This window comes from Canis aureus, chromosome 30 (genome assembly GCF_053574225.1).
Source record: "Canis aureus isolate CA01 chromosome 30, VMU_Caureus_v.1.0, whole genome shotgun sequence".
In the NCBI taxonomy this organism is placed as follows: domain Eukaryota; kingdom Metazoa; phylum Chordata; class Mammalia; order Carnivora; family Canidae; genus Canis; species Canis aureus.
In genome coordinates, this window is record NC_135640.1 from 19,029,027 (window position 1) to 19,055,186 (window position 26,160).

The following is a 26,160-nucleotide window of genomic DNA, read 5'->3' on the forward strand; positions in this document are numbered from 1 at the left end:
GAGTATATTTTTAAGTCCTTTTTAACTAGATAGTAGTTAAATCGATGTGAATAGATGGGATTGCCTTTGGATAGAGAGTGCACAGAGAGGGCCAACAAGTTAAGGCAGGAACTCTGCTGACATCAACATTTGAGAAAAAAAACACTTGCTAAGGACAATAAGACATATTAGACTGAGGGGTTACTGAGTTAAACAAAATAAAACAAAACTACATTACATAGGACTTCCTGTGACCCAGGCATTGTGGTGTGACTAATAATCCTGCCATGAGCATGACAGACAGTCTCTTTCTTTATGCAGCTTTGAGTGTAGAAGACTCATACAGTAAATAGAATGTATCTATCAGAATGTACCTAATAGAATCATGAATGATACCAATGAAAAGAATAGGCTATTGGAGCCTGAAAGATGTTGATTACAGCTAATTTAGGAAAGGCTTTCCTGAGGAAGTAATATGTAAGGTAAGACCTGATAAAGAGATAGTTAAATGAGGAAAGTTGGTTAGAAATTAAGACCAAAGTATTACAGAGGGTAAATGGAACAAAACAGAGAGCCCAGAAATGGTCTCATGTGGTCCCATGACTTAGGACAAAAGTGTCCTATTGTAATACAGTGGGAAAAAAAGTTTCTTAAATAAATGGTGCTGGGTAAATTAGATAGCCATATAAAAAAAAATGAATCTTGACTACTACTGTACATGATATAAAATACCAATCCCAAGTGAATTGTAACTAAGCATGAAAAATAAGATAATAAAGCTAACCATAATGGAAAATATTGATAATTTCAACTGTATTAAAATTAAGAATTTAATTTTTTGAAGTTTTTACTTTAATCACCTAGTACTCATCATGACAAGTACACTCCTTAATCCCCATCACCTATTTCCCCCATTCTCCACCCATATTCCCTCTGGTAATCAACAGTTTGTTCTGTATAGTTAAGAGTCTGTTTTTCGGTTGTCTCTCTCTCTTTCTCTCTCTTTTATTCCCTTTGGCTCATTTGTTTTATTTCTTAAATTCCATATATGAGTGAACCATGTTATTTGTCTTTCTCTGATTTGTTTTGCTTAGCCTTATACTCTCTAGCTCCATCCATATCATTGCAAATGGCAAGATTTCATTTTTTTATGGCATATACGTATATGTGTACACACACACACACACACACACACACTCCACATCTTCTTTGTCCATCCATCAGTAGATGGACATTTGGGCTTCTTCCATAATTTGACTATTGTTGATAGTGCTGCTATAAACATTGGGGTGCATGTATTTTTATATTCTTTGGATAAATACCTAATAATGCCATCACTGGATGTAGGATGTAGGTTAAACATCACTGGATGTTTAACGTTTTGAGAACCTCCATGCTGTTTTCCAGAGTGGCTGTACCAGTTTGCATTCCCACCAGTAGTGCAAAAGGGTTCCCCTTTCTCCACATCCTTGTCAACACCTGTTGTTTCAAGTATTTTTGATTTTAGCCATTCTGACAGGTGTGACGTGATATTTATTGTATTTTGGATTTGCATTTTCCTGATGATAAGTGATGATGAGCATCTTTTCATGTGTCTGTTGTCTATCAGGATGTCTTTGGAGAAATGTCTGTTCATGCTTTCTGCCTATTTTTAAATAGAATTATTTGTTTTTTGGGTGCTGATTTGTAGAAGTTCTTTATATATATTGGATACTAACCCCATATCAGATATGTCATTTGCAAATATCTTCTCCCATTCCACAGGTTGCCTTTTAGTTTTGTTGATTGTTTCCTTTGCTGTGTAGAAATTTTTATTTTGATATAGTTCATTTTTGCTTTTGTTTCCCTTACCTCAGGGTACCTATCTAGAAAAAAGTTGCTACAGTGGATATCAGAGAAATTATTGCCTGTGCTTTTTTTTCTAGTATTTTTATGATTTCAGGTCTCACACTTAGGCCTCTAATCCATTTTGAATTTGTTTTTGTGTATAGTGTTATATACAGGTATCTTATTATTTTGATATGGTGTTATAAAATGGTCCAATTTCATTCTTTTGCATGTTGCTGTCCAGTTCTCCTAACACGATTTGTTGGAAGAGTCTGTCTTTTCTCATTGGGTAGTCTTTCCTGCTTTGTTAAAGATTAATTGACCATATAATTATTTCTGGATTATCTACTCTGTTCTATTGATCTGTGTGTGTATTTTTGTGACAGTAGCATACTGTTTTGATTACTACAGCTTTCGATTATAACTCAAAGTTTGAAATTATGATACTTCTACTTTGCCCTTCTCTTTCAAGGTTGCTTTCGCTATTTGTGGTCTTTTGTGGATCCATAAAAATTTTAGGATTATTTGTTCCAGCTCTGTGAAATGCTGTTGGTATTTTTTTTTTTTTAATTCTTAAAGACGGCTCCATGCCCAGCCTGGAGCCCAACATGGAGCTTGACCTTATAGCCCCAAGATCAAGACCTGAGGGATACCTGGTTGGCTCAGTGGTTGGGCATCTGCCTTTGGCTTGGGGCATGATCCTGGAGTCCCAGGATCGAATCCCACATCGTGCTCCCTGCATGAAGGCTGCTTCTCCCTCTGTCTGTGACTCTGCCTCTCTCTCCGTTAAAATCTTACAAAAACCCACAAACCCACAAAACCCCCCAAAAAAACAAGACCTGAGCTGGGACCAAGAGTTGGACACTTAGTCGACCAAGCCACTCAGGTACCCCAAGGTGGTATTTTGATAGGGATCGTATTAAACATTTAGAGTGCTTTGGGTAGTATAGACATTTTAACAATATTTGTGCTTCCAATCCATGAACATGGAATGCTTATTTATTTATTTATTTATTTATTTATTTATTTATTTATTATTTTTTATCTCTTTATTTCTTATTGTCTTCAGTTTCTTTCATTAGTGTTTTATAGTTTTCAGTGTACAACCTAGACATTCACCTCTTTCACCTCTTTGGTTAAGTTTATTCCTAGGTATCTTATTATTTTTGGTACACTTATAAATAAGATTATTTTCTTAGTTTCTCTTCCCACTCCTTCATTATTGGTATATAGAAATACAATAGATTTCTGTAGATTGATTGAACTTCAATTATTAAAAGACCTCTTTGAGAAGTGTAAAAGACAAGTCAAGGAGTAGAAGGAAGGAGATAATTGTCATGAGCATACCTGATAAAGGATTCCTATAAAGCAAAGACAGAAAAATGCCAATGACTTTAATAAGCATTTCACAAACAGTATCTCCAAATGGCAAAGAAGCATATGAAATATTACCTTAGTCATTACGGAGATGCAAATTTTAATACAATAAGCTACCACTAATATATTCATGGGGGATAGCTATAATTAAGAAGACTGCTAATACTAAGTGTTGGTGAAGAAGATGTAGAACAATTGAAATTCTCAGTGTTATTAGTGAGTTCAAGTTGGTACAACCATTTTGACAAATTGTTTGGCAATATCTATTATACAGCTAGATGCATAAACCTATGAGTTAGTAATACTATTCCTAGTTGTACACCAACAGAAATGCATACATATGTGCATATAAAAATCTATGCATAAAATCTATGCATATGAATGTTCTTGGCAGCTTTGTTCATAATTGCCTTAAACTGAGAACAACCAAAATGTCCACGAGCAGCAGAATGGATAAATAAATTGTAATACAGTCATATAAAGGACATCTACAAAGGAATGACAATGAATAATAAGCTACTGCCATGTGCAACATTGTGGAATGAATTTCACATACATAATTTTGAGAGGAAAAAGGCCGACAGAAAAACAGTTCAAAATTACATTTATAAGAAGTTCAATAACTAGCAAAGTTAATTGATGGTGATGGAAGTCAGGATGGCAGTTTCTTTTGGGAGTGTAGGTGGGATACTTGTCATGTTTTACTTCCTGACTTCTGGTTGTGATAAGGGTATATTGACATGGTAAAAATTCCTCAACCTATACATTCACAATTTTTGTGCTCTTCTGTATGTCAGTTATACATCAATAAAAAGTTTATGTAAAAGCTGAACTTACAGAAACAGAGTAGAATGGTGGTTACCAGGGCCTGGGGTGGGGGTGGGAATTAGGGAGATGTTGCTTAAGTGTATAAACTTGCAAATCGTGGGTAAGTCCTGAAGATCTAATTTACAGCATATGGATTATAGAAACAATACTGTGGGGTCCCTGGGTGGCGCAGCGGTTTGGTGCCTGCCTTTGCCCAGGGCGCAATCCTGGAGACCCAGGATCGAATCCCACGTGGGGCTCCTGGTACATGGAGCCTGCTTCTCCCTCTGCCTATGTCTCTGCCTCTCTCTCTCTCTCTCTCTCTCTCTGTGTGACTATCATAAATAAATAAAAAATTAAAAAAAAAAAGAAACAATACTGTATTATAATCTTCAAAGTTGCTAAGAGACTAGACATGAATTGTTCCCACGACAGAAAGGAAATGATAATTCTGTGATGTGATAGAGGTGTTAGCTGTGTGGTAATCATACTGCGATATATATATGTACCAAATCCAAATCTACATATTGTATACCTTCAACTTATGCAATGTTTTGTGTTAATTATATAACAAAAATTTTATGTGTGTGTGTGTGTGTATATATATATATATAGAGAGAGAGAGAGAGAGAGAGTTTGAAGAGGACTTGTTGGTGGGAGGGGAATGGATAGGTACTTAATCATATTTGCATTTGTCTCAGAAAATAAAAATAAAGTTTGGGAGTTTTAAAAACAGGTTTTTCTTTTCTCGCATTTTTTTTTAAATGCTCCATGATCTTTACTGTTTCATGCAGTGGCATTCATTATTTAAGACCCTTGGAAAAGAAGTTGATTATTTGAAACCCATAGGATAATGATTGTGAAAGCCTAGCTTTGCTTTATTCCCCAGCTTTATTGAGGTGTAAGGGGAAGCCTGAGTTCTCAAGGAAGAGCCTAAATTTTGGGCCAGAAAGTTTTTATGAATCTCCTCAAAGCAGGATTTGTAGCATCACTGGTCAAAGCCTGAAGAAAGAGTACATAGAATTTAACCATAAACTAGAGCATAGGAGAGAATAGATTCAAAGCAAGTTTCTTTCTGACATACAGAGGAGAGTTTTTGTTTTACATTCTTGGCAATTGAGTGGAGCTTCAGAATAGCGAAAGGGGGGCAAGAGAGTTTAGTGGCTATTGTGGATTTCTAAGAAAGGGTTGAGGCACCCTTCTGTCTCAAGTTTTAGATCTTGATGGAATAGGACTGAGGATAGGAATGTCTGACCTACTGGTGAAACTGGGACCAGAGAAAGCCCCTATCTTGCTTTCTTAGGAGTACCGAGGGGAGATTTCTATTGTCCTAGAGAAGCCTTGGCACTTTGTCCGCCATGGCACTGGAGTGACAAGAGCAGTGGTTAAGTGAGATGTTGGGCCAAATGGCTTTCAGGACAGACTGAGAGAATTTGGTATGCACATATTGTGATGTCCAAAAAGCAACAGAGGTCCTGAGTTTCCTGAGGAGGAGAAAAATGTGCAAAGTGCCAAAAGACAACAGACAGATCCAAAGGGTTGTGGAGTAAATGAGTTGATGTATGTAGAAGGCTCAGAAAAAGAGACTGTTACTGTTCTTATCAGCAGTGAGTTGTCTGTTAGAAGTTGTGGAAGGACAGAGTACATCACTGGTGGGAGTCAGTCAGGATGAGGTAAATCTCAAGGTCATCAAGGACAAAGAATGCTTCTGGGAAAGTTACCCCAGCCCCACCCTCCCAAGACTGGGAGAGTATGTAATCATTGCAGTATCATAGGTCACCCTCAAGTGGAAGAAACAGAGTTTGGTGAATCCTGAGGAGAATCTTGAATTGGTTGATTGAATTAGAGTATTTAACCCAAATGATGTAGATTACCTTGATTATGCAATATTCAGTTTTTCATTTCTAAGTACATATGGAACTTTAGGACTAAGTTGATTTTTAGAGACCTAAAGGATGTTATATCTCTGCACTTTGAAGTCTCTGTATAAGATTCATTCTTGCTATATATTTACAAAAGTGTACTCCGGCTTTGTGTGCAGAATAGACTGTAGAAGGCAGGAAGTGCTTCAGGAAGACCATTTAGAAGCCTCTTTACTAGTCCAGGTGCAGGTTCATTTGGAGACTTGGCTTATGTGGTGGCCTTGGGGTGAATAGAAATGGATATGGTTCAAGATGTATTTAGAAGGCAGAATTGGCAGCCTTTAGTGGGTGATTGGATATGGGGAGTTGTAAGAGAAAAATGTCAAAGAAAGCTCCTAGAAAGCTCTGTATTGAGAAATTTACTGAGATAACATGCTGTAGGAAAAGCAGGTCTCAAGTTCAGTTTTGAATATGTTAAGTAATGAGGTACTTGTAAAATATATAAATAAGAATGTTGCATAGACTGGGGCATATGGATCTGTCTTAAAAAGGAAGTTCTCCGCTCAAAATACACAGTTGGAGTTATTGGCAAAGAGGTGCTACTTGAAGTTATGGAAGTGGATGAAATCATCCCTCATGGAAAGCCTATGTGGATGTGTCCTACATATTTCCAGTAGGTGTGATTCACATTCAAGTTCTGACCCTGTGTGAGGATGGAGAGTGAGGTTAAAAGAGTGTCTGGAATAGTCTCCTATGGAAATCCAATGTACAGTTTTCAGACTAAGATGGAGGTACCAAGAGAGGAGAATGAGAAGAACATTATAGAAGTGGCTGGAGAACAGGAAGGCCAATAAACCCAGGAGAATGTAGTCTAACAGAGGTCAGGGAATAAGAGGGTTTTAAGAGGAGGAGGACATGGCCAATGTATTGAATATTTTTGAGAACTGAAATAAAAGAATTCAACATTTTTTTTGAGATTTTTTTGACATGAAGGTGATCTGGATATTAGTGAGGTGGGTGTTGGGGTGATGGGGTGGTAAGCAGAGGAGTGGCTGGAAGGTAAACAAGGATGTTTCTTTAGATCTTGATGGAGTAGGGAACAAGGATGTTTCTTTATCTAAATTAACAAATTTAAAGAAATTTGGCTCTAAAGGGAGGAGAGAGAGAGAAGGAGGAATTTAGAGGGAGATGAGAGGTTGGTAGACATAATGCACAAGAGAACCAGAAGTTCCCTCAGAAAACCTCTATTCAGAAGAGCAAGTATCATCCATCCTGCTCTTATCCTCATTCTTTGACTAATCCCAAAACACACAGGATTATCAGCAGTGATGCTGTATACTACTTTTTAAAAAATTTAACTTCAATTAGCTAACATATAGTACATAATTAGTTTCAAATATAGAGTTCAGTAATTCTTATAACACCCAGTGCCCATCACGTCACTGTATACAACCTGTATATCAAGAAGGCATGCTGCGCCGCCAAGGTTATTCAGTTCAGGTTTCAGAGAGAATTCAAGAGAAGATTAATCAAGAGCCTGAAGCACCTACTTCACCCTCTCCCTGCCTCAGAAGGGAAAGGATTTTGAAATAGACTAAAGGTCAACTTACAAGAAGAGTCAGAACTTTGGGATCCTTAACTAATCCCTTTAGGGCAGAGACCACGTTTTATTTGACTTTATATATCCCCAGTTGTAGTGGCAGGACATTGAAAGCTCTGTTGGAATGAATAAATCAGTGTAGTTTCCATTGGGAAAATTATACAAGCAGCAATGCCACTCCCTCTCCAGCAGTAGTTTCCTCAGGAGAGTTACTCTATGAGGTGTTACATATAAGAAGCCCTTCAGAGCAGGCCATAATTGTGTCCTTGGAAAACCATAATCAGAATCAATGCTCCTATAACAGCTTGCTCAACACAGTAGATTCTGGTATTATTACTCTCTGCTGCCCTCTAGCCCCTAAGGAGTGAAAGGGGGTGGTTAACTTCCAAGTTACAACATTAAAATGCCATGGTTCAGCTTATTGTTGGGTAACAAAGCTGGCAATGTTATTCAGGAGCCACATCTCACTGTGGTTTATGTATGTGACCAATCAACTATATGTATGTGACCAATCAACATGCTTTTGAGCCCTTTAGAACACAAATGCCTTGTCCTACAATTCCTCCTCAAAACAAAAGGTGTTTTGAATAGATAATATGTGCTTTTCTTTCCAAATTCATGCCCCATCCCTCAAACACATTCGCCTCATGTGTGTGTGTTTGCCTCCTCTCTTGTCATGCTTCATCCTGAATTTGCCTTATTGATAGGTCAGCCTGTTTTTTGCAGAGGTGAGCTCACTCCCAGACCTATGCAGATCCATAAGAGAGTCTCCCTTGGGGACGCCTGGGTAGCTCAGTGGTTGAGTGCCTGTTTTGGCTCAGATTGTGATCCCGGGTCCTAGGATTGAGTTCCGCATTGGGCTCCCCGCAGGGAGTGTGCTTCTCCTCTGCCTCTCCCTGTGTGTTTCTCGTGAATAAATAAATAAAATCTTTAAGAGAGAGAGAGAGAGAGAGTTGTTTGGAATTACCTGTCAGGTTCTCTGGCCTGTCTCTAGTATGTCCTCACTGTCACTCCAGGGTTACTCCTTAGCCTCCCCCCCAGTATAGAATCCCTTCATGGGAGTCGGAAGCCTTAACTTGTCCTTAGTATCCTAGACATATATTTCAGTAAGAAACACATATCCCTGGAGATCTTGATGTGGTATTATCTGGGAACACTTTTTCACTTAAACATGTTTAAAATACTTAGGCATTAATATTCTAGATCCCATGTAAGGTACTGGTGTTGTGTTCTGTATAGATCTTGCAGGAGCCAGTCATTTCTGTCTGTCCTGATTTGTCTTTCCATCTCTTTACCTGTCTGCTCTCATATTCCCAAGTGGCCTTTGGATAAGCCAGCGGTGGTTTATCACAAGCGCAAACAACAAATTAACAGGGAATGAGAAATAGAGGATCATGACTGAGAAGTCCATATCAATAAGAGTAGAAAGAAGATCCCAAACATCCAGTCCTCCTAGGCATATGTGGTTGTTTTATTTGCTCTGACATTTAGCTTTGGGTTTCCTGGTAATCAAAGCAAATAGAAAAACATAATATTTCTTGTCAGAAAAGAGGAAATATCTCAGGTCCTCAGGGAAGGCAAAATTGTTTGTTTTTTAGCACTAAGTTCTCAAAAGCATTTTCAATGTGGTCCTTTATATAAGGGGCATTAAATGAGACAATGTTCTTGACTTCCTCCATATAGCAAGTACAGGAATGGGTCTCCTATGACTATCTCTTCTATTGTCTTTAGATAATAGTGACATCATCTTAAAATGCATCTTAGTAGAGGTGATTCTGTGAAGACCCACTTCCAAGAAAATGAAAACTGTCTAGACCAAATGAATTTTATTCTCCGGAAGCGCTAGATCTTCCCTAGGACCCGTCCAAGGAAAAGAGCTGAATACATCCATTTTCTTTTTCTTCTGAGGAGCAGTCCACATTCATTGCTACCAGTGCCTTTCAGTGCTCTTAGCCATCTGAGCACTCCTTTTCTGACCTTCCTCACTTGTCCCCCTTTTTTGTTTAATTTTCGGTGTCTTGCTTTCAGCTACTGTTATTGTTAATTCTCATGAAGCCTGGATTTTGGAATAGCTGAGTATTAAAAAAAGTTTTTTTTTTTTTCCTAATTGTTGGTGTTTTCAGAGCTTTTTATACACTAATATATATTGTGACTGTCTAAGAAAAATAATGTTTGGTATTTCTCAAGCTTATTTGAGCATGGAATTCCTTTATCATGTACCAAAGACTTGCTGGGAAATGCTGAAAGCTGTTCTTTGATAATATCTCAATGTTAGCCCTCACAGGATACTGATGACTTAATACAGGATTAATGATAGTCAAGATGTCTTTGAAATCCAAAGCCAGGAATCATTAGTAAAGCATCCTTGGTACCCTGGCAAGTAGATGAAATATACTTGGGCAGGAGGTCCTTCCTAGAATCCTTCAGGTTGTACATGTATTTATAAGATCAGCAACTACAGTCTTAGACATGATTTAAAAGTTCTTTCCTATAAAATGAAGGTTGTGTTCTTCAGCTTACTCTTTGAATTCCACCTAAAAAAATTGACCAATAAAAATATTGTTAAGATTATCTGAAGCATAACTGGTTTTTAAACTTCCACTTGGAGAAAATAGTGCATTATAATTTTTGAGCAAGAATTACAAAGAATATGTAACATAATGGCTTTAAAAATATTCAATACTGTCAGTAGGACACAAAATCATTAAGATAAACATGTTTTTTATGGTTGTTGAGAAGATGCTTCAAAATAAAATGGTTAATTAGTGACATTGAGCACCTCCTGTATAGAGACTTATAGTTCTTTAAAACTAGAAATTACAAAAGATTGTGAGACTGTAAAGAGTGAAAACAGATCTCATTTTTTACATCTTAGAAATAAACATTTGTAACCATCTGCAGTATATTTTCTGGATTGAGGACAAGAATAATAATCTTACAAATTTATTTTTGAAATGTCACTTCTAACTCTTTTGGTTAAATAATACTGCAGTTTTTTTTTTCTCCATTACACTGAGTACACTATTAAATATTAAAAAAAAACAATTTTAACATCTTGAAACAAAAGTAGTTTTATCCTCTAAGCTATAATATTAGTTACCAGTGAATGGAATTCCGTTTGAAAATTAAGTTTTTTTATTATGCTCCAGTGACACTAATATGAACATTCTTAGCTCTTCAATCCTTCTGTAACTTTTTCTGTCTACCTACAGGGAACTCTCTCCAATCTGTGATAATCTCCTATTCATCCTCTGAAACCCAATATAGCATCCTTTTCCAGGAAACCTTTTCTTATGCTCCTCCGAGCTTTCACATGCATTTTATCAATGTCTGCTAACTTTGTCCTTATACATATTTTTATTTTTCCATTTATTACACTATTTTTTATGGGATTTTCCCCATATAGAGTGTGAGTTCAAGGAAGACATGAAATTCATCTTATTCGTTTCTGCATTTGGGGGTTAAAATTTACTCTGAAATACAAAATTGCACAGAATATGCTGCTTCTTTCATTTGCTATAATTGATCTTATCTAGCTCTGGATACCCCAGTTCTGCAGCTAGTGAGAGCATGAGTGTGTTAGGACTTAAATTGCCTGTTAGAGGTAACTTGACCTCTTCTGGTTTAACAAACATTTCTTTGTGATTGATTTAGGTTTTGTGATTAGTCTTTAGGAAGTATAGTAGAATAAAATAGCTCATCTCCTTGTTAGGACTTCTCCCTACCTCTCATGAGGTTTCCTCTTTATCTTTCTCCAAGATGGTATGTTTGTTCTTAGAGAAGACTGAATTGTTTAATGCAGTGTGGAGATAGTCTTCTGGTTTGGGCAACCTTCTCTATTCTTGGTCTCCATTGAGTGCTTAGCTTGTTCCCTGCCTGGTTTTCTTTAGCTCATATCCACAAGGGTATAGGTAACTTCACCTAGTCAACTTGGGTTTCCTGCTGGGATCTCCTCTTGAATGAAGTCTGAAGTCTGTAGTCCCTTCCGCATGTGTGGGTTTTCCTGGGTTCTGTGGTTTATTTCTCCCAGTACTGGATTCTTTAGATCTCTCAATTCTACGGCTTCCAGGCAACCACTTTGGGCCATGGGAGCTCTAGGATCTCCTATATGCCAAGCACTGGTCATAGGAGATAAGGATGCTCATTTCCACTTGCTCGTGTCCAAGCTTCCATGGGTGAGAGAGGCTTCTCTAGAATGATAGGAAAATTTCTAGAGAAAGAACAGCTTCAGTCTGTCAGATCCCAGTAAAGGGAGTGACCATTTAGAAAATTGTTGTCATAAGAAAACTTGCAGAATCAAGAAAAATGGAATACATTTTGCTATTCTTGTTGGCAGAAAGGGAGCATTCAATTACCCTATGTTAGGTTAACCTGGCTAAAAATTGTGGTTATGTCAGATTGGAGAGTTGATCTAGAATTACTGAAGTGTAATAACAGGAAACAGCTATTGTGTTTCAACATAATAAATATAACAGAAAAAAACTGAAGGGAGGTAATTGGTTTTCAGCTGTAGACATTTCAATAATTCTGAAGCTGTTTGGGATTCATATCCTCAAGAAACGGGAGATATTGTCAAACTTTTTTTATAATAATTTCTATTATTCGTTCCCAGTAAAAACTGCTGTCAAAGTTGGCCAGTGAATTGCTTCCATGTCATTGTTTAATCCTTGGGAAAAAACCAACTGTGAGTAATTCCTCGTACCTCTTCCATTAAAATGCTGCCCATGAAAGAATAGAATCTGGTGGGTAGTGGGTAGCAACCTAAGGCGGTGAATAATATCAGATACTCTCAGAGATCATTTGACTTGGTATCACTTGTTTTTTTTCTTCTGCTGAAAACCTCTAAAAAGTTTTGAGAAGCTATGAATATAAAAATTATAACCCAAGAATTCCCAGCAGGCTGAATTATTTGCTGAAACACTTAAGACCAGCAGGTGTTTGGGGGAATATGTGACATCAAAAGCCTTTTTCTTTCAGCTAAAGCAATCTTTCACACTGAGGTATAAAATGTTATCAAGGTTCAGACAGGAAAATGCTGAAGCAGTCTGTTATTTTTCTCCCTCCTGTCTCTGCTTGTGTTTTTTTCATTTTTAAGTCATTTTAGGCATTCTGTTTTTTGTTTCTTTTTGTTGGTGAGCAATCAGCCCTTATTTACTCTTTAATTCTTTGGACTTAATCCCTTGTAGACAAATGAAAACATATTTATTATGCAGTTAGTTAATCAGAAATTCTCTGATTATTCTCTTTCTGAAGCTCTATAGGAATTATAGGCATTATCATTTGATTTAGCACTTAATTATATGCCATTTTGTCATTGTTTGCTACTACTGATTCTGTTTGTCTTATTTCTTCCCTAAATAATGGGCTTTTTAAGTATATGAGTGTAATGGTTAATTCTGTGTGTCAACTTGAAGGGATCACTGGGTTGCCATACATTTGGCCCCATATTATTTGGGCTGTGTCTGTGAGGGTGTGTCTGGATGAAATTAACATTTCAATCAGTTCAGATGTGGGTGGGTCTCATCCAAATAATTAAAGACCAAAATAGAACAGGAATGTTAAGAGGGAACTCCTTCTGCCTGACTGCTTTATGCTGGGACATTGGTCTTTTTCTGCCTTCAGACACGAACTCAAACATTGGCTCTTCCTGAGTCTGGAGGCTGCCAACCTTCAGATTGGAATTTATTCCACTGGCCTCTTGGGGCTTGCTGATGCAGAGTTTGGGGATTCTCAGCCTCCGTAGTCATATGAGCCAATTCCTTAAATAGATCTCTCTCTCTCTCTCTCTCTCTCTCTCTCTCTCTGGATAGATCCTACTAGTTTGTTTGTTTGGAGAACTCTGACCAACACAGTGGGTCATGTCTGATATTCATTTTATATTATCCATAGCACTTAGTACATCCTATGGTTAGGAAACTTGAAAACTTTTAGAAGTAAAGTGATTCATGAAATGTAGTCAGTTACAGTGAGACAAAATCCTTACTACACATTTATTAAATTCTTCAATACAGGTACTATTGCACTTGTTGGTTTTGACAGAGGTGGAAATAAAAGTAGTAAAAAAATGCAGTATTGATCTTGATTAGGTGGTGTCAAATGAGCTAAATTTCTGTATTGAATGATGAATTATAACTACAGCACATCATACAGCATGATTATCATCATGAAAGGTACTATTTAAAAGACAGTTTGAATTCATTTAGTCAAAAGCTTTTGTATATTTTCTGAAAATTCATGATATTGTAAGTGGTGTTAAGAAAGTCTCTATCACTGCTGCTTATAAGATTTGTAAACCAATTAAGTCACATCATCTTTCCTGTAGCAATTAGTGCTTTTGACCGAAGACATGACATGCATTTGGAGTTGTTTTTCAATTAGTTGTGATAAATATCTTGTCTGATTTCACCTATGACCCTTGACATGGATTTGTAGGAGGACTTGTGGAGATGAAGTTTTAGTGTTATAAAACAGAGTGAAGCTATAACTGATTTGTGTCAATTGAACCCTGTGGTTTTGACCCGGTTGAGATTGTATAGTAACTGAATTAATGGATTAAAGTTAGAAAATGTGCCAAACCATAAACCAGAGATAAGTGAGCAGAGAAGTGCATTTGTCACGAGCGTACCATGATTCTGTTCACTTCAGAGTGCGATGGCACGAGTGTCTTCACATGAAAGAGTATTGTAAACTCTTCCATTTATTGAGATCAAACACTTAGAGTCTTTATTATGTGAATATTATAATTTATGAAAATACGAAATATTTCTTTTCTCCCGAGAAAAAAGCTGAGACACCTCAGCTTTAAAATCTGAGAAAGCAGAAACATCAAATTGACAAGCATGGAAGAAAAATTTCCTCTGAAATATCTGGTATTCTGCATTTGCCACTGATGTAATTTTTATATGCATTTCAGAAAGAATTTTTTTCCCTGATACTTTGCTAGATTGCCCATAGAGATACTGAGATACATAACACGTGCTAATGTTGCCCACTTGCTATGAGCATGAGAGTTAAATACCCCTCAGCCACACCTTCTAGGTTGAAAGTTGATGCTATTTCAGGAGCAGTAAGCATGGCATCCCTATTACTTTCCAGAAGGGGTCTTCAACTGTGTTCTCACTAGGTTGCTTTACTTCCTCTTCAAATGTGATGAAAATAAAGCCTGCTCTATCACCTCAACATAGTGTAGATCTATCGTGTGGATGCTCCCCAAGGGACACAGAGGACTCAGAACAGAGACAAGTAGCATATGGCATTTGTAGATAGGGTGGAGAGCAGTGAAACAGCCACACTCACAGTATAACTATTAAGAGCAGATATTAAATGGAACATTGAGCAAACCCACCAGCAGATAGTAAGAATAACGATTTTGCTAGAAGGAAGTGAACTCTGGAGCATGTCTATAAAACCAGAAGGGAAACAGAAATTGGATAAAGAGGAGACAAAAGAAATAGGGCCTGGATTGAACCCCAATAGTGATGATTCTCTAAATCATCCTTGTCTGAAGATACTTACCAAAGGCATTGAGGAAAATATTGGATGTTAATATTGGAATTTCTCTGTATACTGATCATTGTTTATATTCAGTATATAATAATTATATTATTAGTGAACTATAGAGTACAATAAGTGAAATAAGTATCTTTTTAAAACAAATAATTGTACAAGTATTTATTACATTTGGGATGAAGTATCTAAAGAAGAAATACAAGGTTTTAAGATAATACACATCAGGAAAAACTGATCTAGGTGGAGTACTTAGTATTTATTAATTTAGTGTTTATTAATGGTGGATGAGTCATGGAAAACTTCCCTTTAGAAGTCCATATCTAAAGGCTGCAGAGATGTTTTTGTAGACAGTGTAATAGTAGACATAGAGAACTAGGAGAAAACCAAAGAGAATTAGACTGGATAGTTTCTGAGGTCTGTTCTAATTCAAACATCCAAAGACATATGCTAATAGCTTCTAAGGCTTGACTTGCGTATAATAGGTCTTATTAACTCAGTAGACAAAAGCATGGGCAGGTATGATAGAAGGTGTGTGACAAATATTCTTTGGCTCCAACAGACTAAGATGTTTTGGGGCCACCAGGGGGGCCAACCTGAGTAGGGCACTTTCTTCCTGATACCAGCCACAGGGCTCACTCAGAAACCTGAGTATTTCATGATCCTTAGGATTTATTCATTTTGCTCTGCCACATGTCCATATAATGGGACGCCTTGCTCAATGAAGTAAATAAGTATCATTTTCGGGCAGCCAGGGTGGCTCAGTGGTTTAGCGCCACCTTCAGCCCAGGGCCTGATCCTGGAGACCCGGATCAAGACCCATATCAGGCTCCCTGCATGGAGCCTGCTTCTTCCTCTGCCTGTGTCTCTGCCTCTCTCTCTCTCTCTCTCTCTCTCTTTGTGTGTGTCTGACATGAATAAATAAATAAAATCTTTAAAAAAGTATCATTTTCATTGTACAATGCTGATCCATTCCATCTAAATTAAACCTTTTATTGTCACAAAGTTCTTGAGTTAAAATGTGCTCCTCCTGTTGTTGTAGGTGATTGGATTGGGAAGATGCTATCTGAAAACAGCTATTTCCATCTGGGGCCCAGAAGAGCAAAAACCTGGAAATCAGTCCTTGAATGCTGCCTTTGCCATATTCATTTCAGTCTGGGGTATTAGACCATATTTACCTTTTTTTTTGGACATCAGGAAGTCTATATAAGAGTGTTTAAGGGAAAAAAGTGAATATGATTAAAAAGAATGTCTTCAGCACTTTATTCAAGTGACTATACTCAGTCCCTTGGTAAGCCTGATGATCCTTGTTTGAGAGAGTATATGCTGGAGGAGAACTCATGCAATTCCTGTTCCCAACTAATATCTGTGTGTTCTCAGGAGACATCCCTCCAGAAATGGAAACCAATCAAGTAACAAATATTCATCCCCTTTTATGGGTCCAACACTGAACTAAACACAAGGTATACCAAAATGGAGACCAGCTTCATTTGAATAATTGTTTCAATTACTTAAAAACACAAAGGAAAGGATTGTCACAGCCCCAAATATTTCATATTAGCTAGAGAGGCAATAAGGTCCAAAATGAAAGAAACTAGTGTAACCTGAAGCAAAGAGGTTTCATGAAAGAGACATAATTGGAGACACTTGTGGAAGGAGGAAGGGTAAAGGCGAAGGAAATGGATAGATAAATGGGAGGAGCAAGTCCACCATGCTAACAAACCTATCCCAGGTTTGCACATCATACCCAGACTTTAGCCTAGCTTTTGCAGGCATCATTGGTCCTGCATTTCTATTATTAATGCCATGGTGCCCACATATAGGATAATTTCTGAAAACTCAGTTTCTAATATTAAATTTCCTCATATTTCAACTCTACTCCACCATCTTGACCATTTGTCTTCCATGGAGAAAGAGTTTAAGAGAGAGATGTGGTTTTGATCTCAAGATTTATGTGTATAGTTTTCTGTGTTCACTTTTCTTTAGGAGGGATTCCCTGTTTTCAATTGTGTCCCCAAATCTCTGTAAAATAAAGCACTATTTGTGGTAAAGATGCTAGTCATCCCTAACCACCTGTGTTGTTGTCTTATTCCTGAGCCCCCAGATAGACCACATTTTCTGGGCTCCCTTGGAGGTAGGTGTAGCAGTGTGAATGTCTGGGCCATGGTGAGGGAGCAGGAATGATAGGACCATTTCCAGACTGGTATAGAGAGCTTCCCAGAAGCAATTCTCTTTTATTCCCTGGCTAATTGGAGAGGGCTCTAGGAAACCACACAAGGTTGGCAGGAAGAACCTTGGTCCCTGAATTGTGAGCATAGGACAGAACCTCCCTTCCCCTTTGCCACTACTCATATTGGATTGTGATGTATCATGATATGAACTAGAAAGAATCCTGGTGAGCTGATTTCCCAAAGCAATATCATGATGAATCCTGGTGGCTGATTTCCCAAAGCAATATCATGATGAATTTAAAGCATATGGATACATTTCTCTCAATGGAGCTTAGTAATTTTTTTTTTTTTTTTTTTGGAGCTTAGTAATTTTTGATGAACTTTTCAAAAAAGTTTTTCTTTGGAAATAATCTCAAGAGAGGAAGGTTTTAAGGCAATGTGATGGTTAATTTTATGGGTCAATTTAGCTAAGCTATAGTACTTGGTAACTAAATTAAACTCTAGCGGTTGCTGTGAAGGTATTTGTAGATGTGGTTAACATCTACCATGAGTTGACTTTAAGTAAAGGACATTAACCTTGATAGTGTGGGTGGGCCTCACATCAGTCATTTGAAGGCCTTCAAAGCAAAAGCTGAGGTTTCCTAAAGAAGCAGAAATTCTGCTTCAAGCCCATGGCATCAACTCCTTCCTCAATTTCCAGACTGTTAACCTCCCCTACTGCTTTCAGACTTGCCAACCTTTATGATTGCATGAGCCAGTTCCTTACAATAAATCTCTTCACACAGACACACACAGACACACACACACACACACACACACACACACACACGTACATAGATGGTTCTGTTTTCCTGGAGAACCCTGGCTGATACAGGTAGACAGTCATTTTTGTATTATTTATGCCTTAGGAGTGACAATTGCTAGCATAATGTGTTGAACATGAGGAGTTTTAAGATTTTATTTATTCACGAGAGACAAGCAGAGAGAGGCAGAAACATAGGCAGAGGGAGAAGCAGATTCCCTGTGTGAGCCCAGTATGGACCTCGATCCCAGGACCCTGGATCATGACCTGAGCCAAAGGCAGACAGACGCTCAACCACTGAGCCCCCTGGGTGCCTCGAGGAGTTTTCTAATAACATATGTTAAATAGATCAATGTGAAACCAACTGGAGATTCAACTACTATGAAGGTTAATATTGAAGCTTTGAAATAAAAAATGAAATTTCAGCAGTATAATCATAAAATATTGAAATTCTCTAAAAATAAATAGGAACATTCATCCATTCATGCTTTTTTGTTTTAAGAAATAAAATCACCAATTTTTTTTTCCCCACATAAACTTGAAGTGAAGTTGCTATCTAGGACTCTAATAGTTTCCAGTATCTCAGCAAGTGAGGATATCAGTTTGTTCTTAATTTGAGTAAATGTTACTTCACATATAAAAATTTTTGGTGCCCTCTGGTGGCCAGAGTTCAAAAAATAAAAAGCATATAAATATACAGTAGTCCCCCCTTATCCATGGTTTGCTTTCCAGTTTTAGTTACCAATGGTTTACAGCTGTTAAGAAGCAGATGATTTATTCTCCTCCCGACAAAGCATTAGAAAGTCAATAGTAGCCCAACGCTATGTCACAATGCCTGAGTCACTCACCTCACTTCATCTCATCGCATAGGCATTTTATCATCTCGCATCATCAATAAGAAGTGTGAATACAGTACAATAAGATATTTTGAGAGAGGCCACAGTCACATAACTCTTACTACAAAAAAAAATAACTCTTACTACAGTATATTGTTATAATTGTTTTATTGTATTGTTATTGTTCTTAATATTTTACTGTGCTTAATTTATGAATTATTTTTTTTTAAATTTTTATTTATTTACTTATGATAGTCACAGAGAGAGAGAGAGGCAGAGACACAGGCAGAGGGAGAAGCAGGCTCCATGCACCGGGAGCCTGATATGGGATTCGATCCCGGGTCTCCAGGATCGCGCCCTGGGCCAAAGGCAGGCGCCAAACCGCTGCGCCACCCAGGGATCCCCTAATTTATGAATTAAACTTTATCGTAGGTATGTGTATATAGGAAAAAATATAGTATATATAGGATTCAGTACTCTTCATGGTTCTGGATATCCACTGGGGGTTTTGGAATGTTTCCCCCACACATAAAGAGGGGGCCCTACTTTATATAGAGCAGTCTATTTGGGTATGTTCCCAAATTTCCTTTCTAAATTTGAAAATCTTTGGGATGCCTGGTTGGCTCAGTGGTTGAGCATCTGCCTTCAGCTCAGGGCGTGATCCTAGGGTCCCACATCGGGCTCATCACAAGGAGCCTGCTTCTTCCTCTGCCTGTGTCTCTGCCTCTCTCTGTGTGTCTCTCATGAACAAATAAATGAAAATCTTAAAAAAACTTTTTTTCATTGATTTATTTGAGAGCGAGCAAGAGAGAGCACAAAGCAGGAGGAGTGGCAGACAGAGGGAGAGGGAGAAGCAGATTCCCCTCTGAGCAGGGAGCCCCAATGTGGGGCTCAATCCCAGGACCCTGGGATCATGACCTGAGCTGAAGGCAAACGCCCAATCGACACACATCCATGTGCTCTTAAATTGGAAATCTTAATGCATTTTTTTTCACGGAAGAAGAGGGATTAATATCTCAGATTTGTTTATAAACCCCTATTATAGTACATGAAGTGCTTAAAATATGACACCCAAAGTAATAGGGCCTGACAAAAAGTGAGACAATGATTCTGTGAGAGGTTGAGAGCTATCACTTGGGAATCCATTGCCATCTCCTCTGCTGTGGCCTTGATTAGTGAAGAAGACTGGAATTGCCTGGATCCCTCCCTGAGGTGTTTCCATGGCCACCGAGGTGCCCCTAAACTTACAATTAAATAAATTATTTTAAAAACTAATATACACTCAAAACTCATTGCTTCCTAATATTTTGCCATACTTTGCTATTATTTAGTAAATTCACCTATTGAGATGATTTGTGTTTTATATGGTGGAAATACTATATAGTGATGTGCTGCTGTGCATCTCTTACCAACTCTTCATTCAGTGATACCAGTAGCTTGTAGTTGGTCAGTGGGAATATTTTTTGTCAAGGAAATTGGAAAATGCTACAAATCAAAATCCCCTAGTAGTTGTAAATATTTGTCTCCATACCACTGAGTCAGGAAGTATCTTTGGGAACAAAAGAAGGAGGTTTCCTGTTTCATTATTTAATTTAATTCAATTTATCCCACCATCTATACTGGATTGGTCCTCAGGTTTATTTATTCATTCAATCAACATTTTTAATTGATGTATAATGGACATAGAACATTATATTAGTGTTGGGTGTACAACATAATGATTTGACATTTGTATACATTGCAAAGTGATCACCCACAATAAGTCTAGTGGCCATCTGTTACCATAAAAATTATAATTATTTTTTTCTTGTGATGAGAACTTTTAAGACTTGCTTATTTAGCAACTTTCAAATTTTCAATACAATGCTATAGGCCATAGTTATCATACTATATTACAATCCCCATAACTTATTTGTTTTACAACTGGAAGGACACCCTTCACTCATTTTACACACTTCCCAACCTCCTCTCCTCTTACAGGTTCCTATCTATTCTCTGTATCTATGAATTTTGTTTTGTTTGTTTTCTACATTCCATACATAAGTGAAATCATACAGCATTTGTCTTTCTCTGACTTATTTCACTTAGCATTAATGCCCTCAGAGTCCATGGTCCATTCATGTTGCAAATGGCAAGATTTCATTCTTTTTAATGAGTGTGTGTGTGTGTGTATTTATATTTCATTGTGTATGTATATATATATTTATATTTGTCTCTTTCTATATATCTATATATGTCTCACATCTTTATCCACTCATCTTTATTTCATTGCGTATGTATATATATATTTACATCTATGTCTCTATATAACTAAATATGTCTCACATCTTCTTTATCCACTCATCCATTGATGGACACTTAGGTTGTTTACATATCTTGGCTGTTGTAAATAGTTCTGTAATGAACATAGGGATGCATGTATCTTTTCAAATTAGTGTTTTTGGTTTTTTTGGGATAAATACTTCAAACTGGAATTGCTGTATTATATGGTATCATATGGATAAATGCTATATCATATGGTATCTAGTTTTAATTGTTTGAGCAACCTTCATACTGTTTGTTTATAAACAAAAAAACCCACTAACACAAAATAAAATCACTAAACAATTATATTGAGATAGGGATTGAGAAAGAATTGAACAGTGATGTGATAGAGTAGTGAGACAGTCAGGAGGAAATCTACTTCACACACATTGTTGGGGAAGTTCTCTCTAGTGAGTGGTTGAATGAGAAGAGGGTTAGGACTGATAGGTGAAAAAGGGGATTATGTAAAATAGTGCAGGACATAGTGACCTAATAAGGTAGTGTTTGTTGATTGATGAATGAAGAGGATTTTTAAATTGTGAGGTTACTTTTTTCATTACTAAACTCATGAGGCTGTAGTAGTATTGGCAGGGGCCTTCTGCCCTTTTCCTACATTGGAATCATGTGAAATTCCAAATATGTAAAGATTTAGGATTTGAGGAAATCCCTGAAAATAATACTTGAAAACTGCTTGGGAGGAGCATTAGTGCAGTGGGTGGATGGGAGCGAGGAAGGCAGTGGAGGTGGCTGTAGTGAGGGAATGCAATGAGTGCATTGTACCTGTGGATGAAAGTTTATGAGTCAGGGATGAATGGCCTGGAGTTGAAAAATTTCCTCCTCACCATTCTTTTGGGATACCAGGTAGTAAAATCCAGGGAGTATAGGTACACTAAGAGAATTAGTGTGAAGATAGCCTGTGTCAAGGACTGAGGAGAAGGTTTTTGAGACCCAGTTCCTGACACTTAGTTGGTTGCTCTGTGACTACTCTACTGTCCTTATTGTAAGATGTGGAGCTTTTAGCTAGAGTTTACTCTCACCGTCTCATGGAAGATGTGAGACGTGAGAACAAAGACAGAACAGTAGAATATAAAATTTCCCTTATGATTTCCACACATGTGGGTTTGAGTATTTCCATGGATTTTAGAAATATGAGTTAGAAGTTCCACTTAAAGCAATTTAAAATAATATTTTATACTCAGTTATTTTTATTGACATAAATGGATATTGCATAATGTCTGTTCTAGATGGGATCTGTAAATTGGTTATTATTGGCTGTTTCTTTTAGCGCCACCCATTAAACAACCCAAAAAGTATGTACAAAGCATCTCTCCCTGGATAATAAATTCATTGTTGGCTTCCGGAGAGTTTCCAAGTAAAATGCCAACAATTTAACCTTGAAAACATCCAAATTGCCTGACTGTAAAATTTTGTTTAAATGAATATATTGCTGTAATAATGTATCCTTACATTTACCAAGCATTCAACATATATTATCATAGTCCCATAAGAATCCCTGAAAGTACTTATTGTTATTTTCTTTCTCTCTTTCTCTCTTTTCCACAGAGGAAGGAACAGACTCAGAGGTGGGGTGAGTTGCTTCAGGTCACATAGTTACTAAGTAACTGAGTCATGAATCTGATTTTGAACATCAAGCCCTTTTGAACATCAAGGAGTGCTCGCTGATCTAAGGCTTTAAGAAGTTTTTGCACATTTCCCTTTTGTTGCTTTCCCTTTTAGTTTATAGGAATATCCTTGTCTCATGCCCTAATTCTTGGGGTCACTGCCTGTTCTTGCTGGGCCAACCTTCCTCCATGCATAGGTCTGAATTAAGATCCGAGCCCAATCCTTGTTCTGTGGAAAAGCAGGATTGTTGCCTGTCCTGAGTAAATGTGGTGCTTTCTCCTACCCTAAAGTTTTGGAATATTCATCCCCAAGAGATTGTGCCATCATGAGCCATCATGAACACTGATCCCAGCACAATTTAACTTAACATCCTGTTGGTGAGGATAAAACATACCCATTCCTTACTTAGAAAAGATCAGAGCTAAATATGCATATTTGTTAGGAAAAACACTCAAAGATACTGTCTCTAAAGCAACTATCCTCAGGAATATTATCTCAACTAGCTGGGGAACCTAGAAAAAGGTTATGTTTAGGATTGAAACTATGAGCTATGAAAAGAAAAATTCTTGGTATAGTCAACTGGCAAAATCACTTGGGGGGGGATTGAAAATAACAAAATAACCTAATAAAAAGTACATGAAGCTATGGATGTATATAGTTACCAAAGGAACTCAATGTAGCTGCCATTTAGATCAAGAACTAGAGCATTGCCAGCTTTCTAGAAGCCTCTTCCTAAACGCAGAGTTCTCCTTTGTGCTTCTTCTAAAGATTTTTAGGAAAAGTTCTTTTTTTTTAATAAGTTTTGATAAGTTTGATACCTAAGCTTATATAAGCTTATGTATGTGTGTGTGTGTGTGTGTGTGTATATATATATATATATATATATATATATATATATATATATATATAGTGTGTGTGTATATATATATAGTGTATATATGTCGTTTATATGTAGTGTGTATATAATTTGTAGAACTATGGTTTATAAGAAACAATATATATGGGATGTGTGTGTGTGTGTGTGTGTGTGTATGTATATATAAATATCTTAACCAATATTCTCTTTTTTAAAGATTTATTTATTTATTTATTTATTTATCTATTTATTTATTCATGAGAGACACAGAAAGAGAGAGGCAGAGACATAGGCAGAGGGAGAAGCAGGCTCCCTGCAGGAGCCCAATGTGGGACTTGGTCCTGGAACTCCAGGATCACCACCTGAGCTGAAGGCAAAAGTTCAACTGCTGAGCCACCCACGTGTCCCTCTTAACCAATATTCTGATTAGAGAATATATCAGCAAGATTTATGAACTTTTCAAGAATAGGCAACCTTACTCATTTTTACCTATCTGCTACCTAGCACAGACCCTGAAACTTAATGAGGATGTAATAGCTCACAATAAATTTGTGTTGAGCAAATAAATGATAAATTGTTAAATAAGAGATCATTATTTTTACCAATCTTTTAGAGATTATTTAGATTATGTGTTGGAATAATATGTACATTGAGATATAAATTGATGTTTTTTTTTTTTTTTTTCCTTTAGTATCTCCTAAACCATTTCCTCCATTTGAACAGTTATGCATTCTGTCTTCATTGCCTTAGGGAAAGGAAACACAGATAAATCAGATTACAGAAGAGGTAAATCCTTGGCTAATCCATTTCTATTTCTAGGAATCAATAATAAACACTGGATTTGGAAGATTAGATAAAGTGTTGTTTTTTCTGCTCCTGATTTCAGACCCAGAGAAGGAAGAAGATAAGAAGGCAAATAAGAGACTAGGTATAAGGCTGTCACTGAAACCGAGAGGCTGAACTTGACTGTTTGCCTTCCTTGACTGCAACCCTACAAAGATCACTGACACCTCAGAAAACTCAGGGGCTCTGAAATGGAGGGGGCCTGTGCTGTAGTGTGCTGGACCTGCCTTGTTCCAGCTTGCGAGAGCCAATAGTTAAACTTTTAGTTTTATGAGCTTGTTGGTGGCACATTGGTAACTTGAAATCAACCAGGGTAAGAGGTTTACTCTCTGGAAATTGGCAAATGCTACAAACCAGTCCCCCACTCTACCCTGGAGAGCTGGTAGTTAAAACATTTATCAGTACCCCACTGGATCTGTGCCTCCTTTTCCAGGTGGCACCTGGGAGAGTAGATGGATTGCAGAGGACCAGCCTCACATCAAGTGTAAAATTTGTGGTATGATACGTCCAGGAAGATTGCTGTCAGTCAACCGCCCAGGGCTCCTGCCTATCTCTTTGTGCCATAGGGAAGAGTAGAACAACTTTTCATGCATCCAAGGGCAAGACAGAGTAGTAAAGTATCTTAGACAGTGCTAATAATTGACCAGCAGATGACTGTTTTCTGAGCTCCTTGGAAAGAGCATGCCAATGATTGAGTAAGGGCCAAGTTTGAAAGGTCTTGAGGTTGAGGCCAAAGGATGACGTGTGAGTAATCTAAGTGATGAATCACCCAGAACTGGGTAAGCAAGGTGCATCTCAAAGAATGCTGATGTTGACAGATGACAACCCCACATCTTCAGCCATTCTCTTCATTCTGATATCTTGGCACAACTCTGTAAGCCTCTGAAACTTAAACTTGATCCTAGGGAAAAGGAAAATAAGGGCTGGAATTAGGGTGAAGTATGTGAGCACCCACCTTAGGTACAGAATTTAATAGGGTGCCAAGAAATTAGGAAGGAGAGGAAAGCATCTTGCTAAAGGGCAAATAAAGGGAAGGTGAATAAAAGGGAGGATGTTAATTGACAATGCTTTTCCAATGAACTTAATGAAGTATGTCCAGATACCTATTTGTAAATATATATTTGTAGTAGAAGTCACCCACATGATTCCCCAGCAAAGCCCAAAGCAAGCAAAAAATTTAATCTCTTTGTTTTCTTTAATTCGTGGATGTGCTTATGTATTTTTATTGTCATGTGGACCAATTGATTCTCCAGATGGTTTCTTTGTGTCGTACAGTGTCTGTTAAAATATCTTATTATATGATAAATATGGCACTTTGTAGATTTTTGAAAGCCCAGCTCCTCTTTTCCCCACCTTCATATTTGCCTTCATTCTTTTGCCCTTTCTTCTGTTCAGACAGCTTTGCCATTCTGTGACCATTGCTCGGATAAGAATGTGGAGGGTGGAATCAAATTGGTTTCCATTCTGTTCGTTTTCTTTTCTTTTTTTCTCCTTCAAAGTGCTAACCCTCAAGCTGAGATAGGAGGAGAATAGAGCTTCTCCAGACAGATAGCAAAATTCCAGATGAATTTGTGGAATCTGTGGCTAAAAGTTTCTATGCCTTGCTCTTTAGGCTGCTATATGTTTCATTTTCCTGGTTGGATCTTCCTGACTTATACACTATGCTGTCTATCTTGATCTCTGTAAGCCTAGAACCTAATAACAGTTAAATCATTAGTGGGTGGAATATAGGGCCACTCAGAACACTGAGTATGACGCTTCTCCTTA

General features: G+C 37.5%; 1 long non-coding RNA gene across 4 annotated transcripts in view; it reads left to right on the top strand.

Moving 5' to 3' along the window:
• The first annotated feature begins 355 nt into the window (after positions 1-355).
• LOC144301599 (uncharacterized) overlaps positions 356-26,160 on the top strand; it is an 82,662-nt gene continuing 56,857 nt past the window's right edge. For 2 of the 4 annotated variants that reach the window (XR_013368362.1, XR_013368360.1), the window contains exons 1-5: positions 356-461; positions 16,001-16,249; positions 16,339-16,421; positions 22,635-22,659; positions 24,242-24,336. This is a non-coding gene — a long non-coding RNA (uncharacterized LOC144301599). The remainder of the gene's footprint in view (positions 462-16,000; positions 16,250-16,338; positions 16,422-22,634; positions 22,660-24,241; positions 24,337-26,160) is intronic. The other 2 variants (XR_013368363.1, XR_013368361.1) reach the window with 2 other exon arrangements.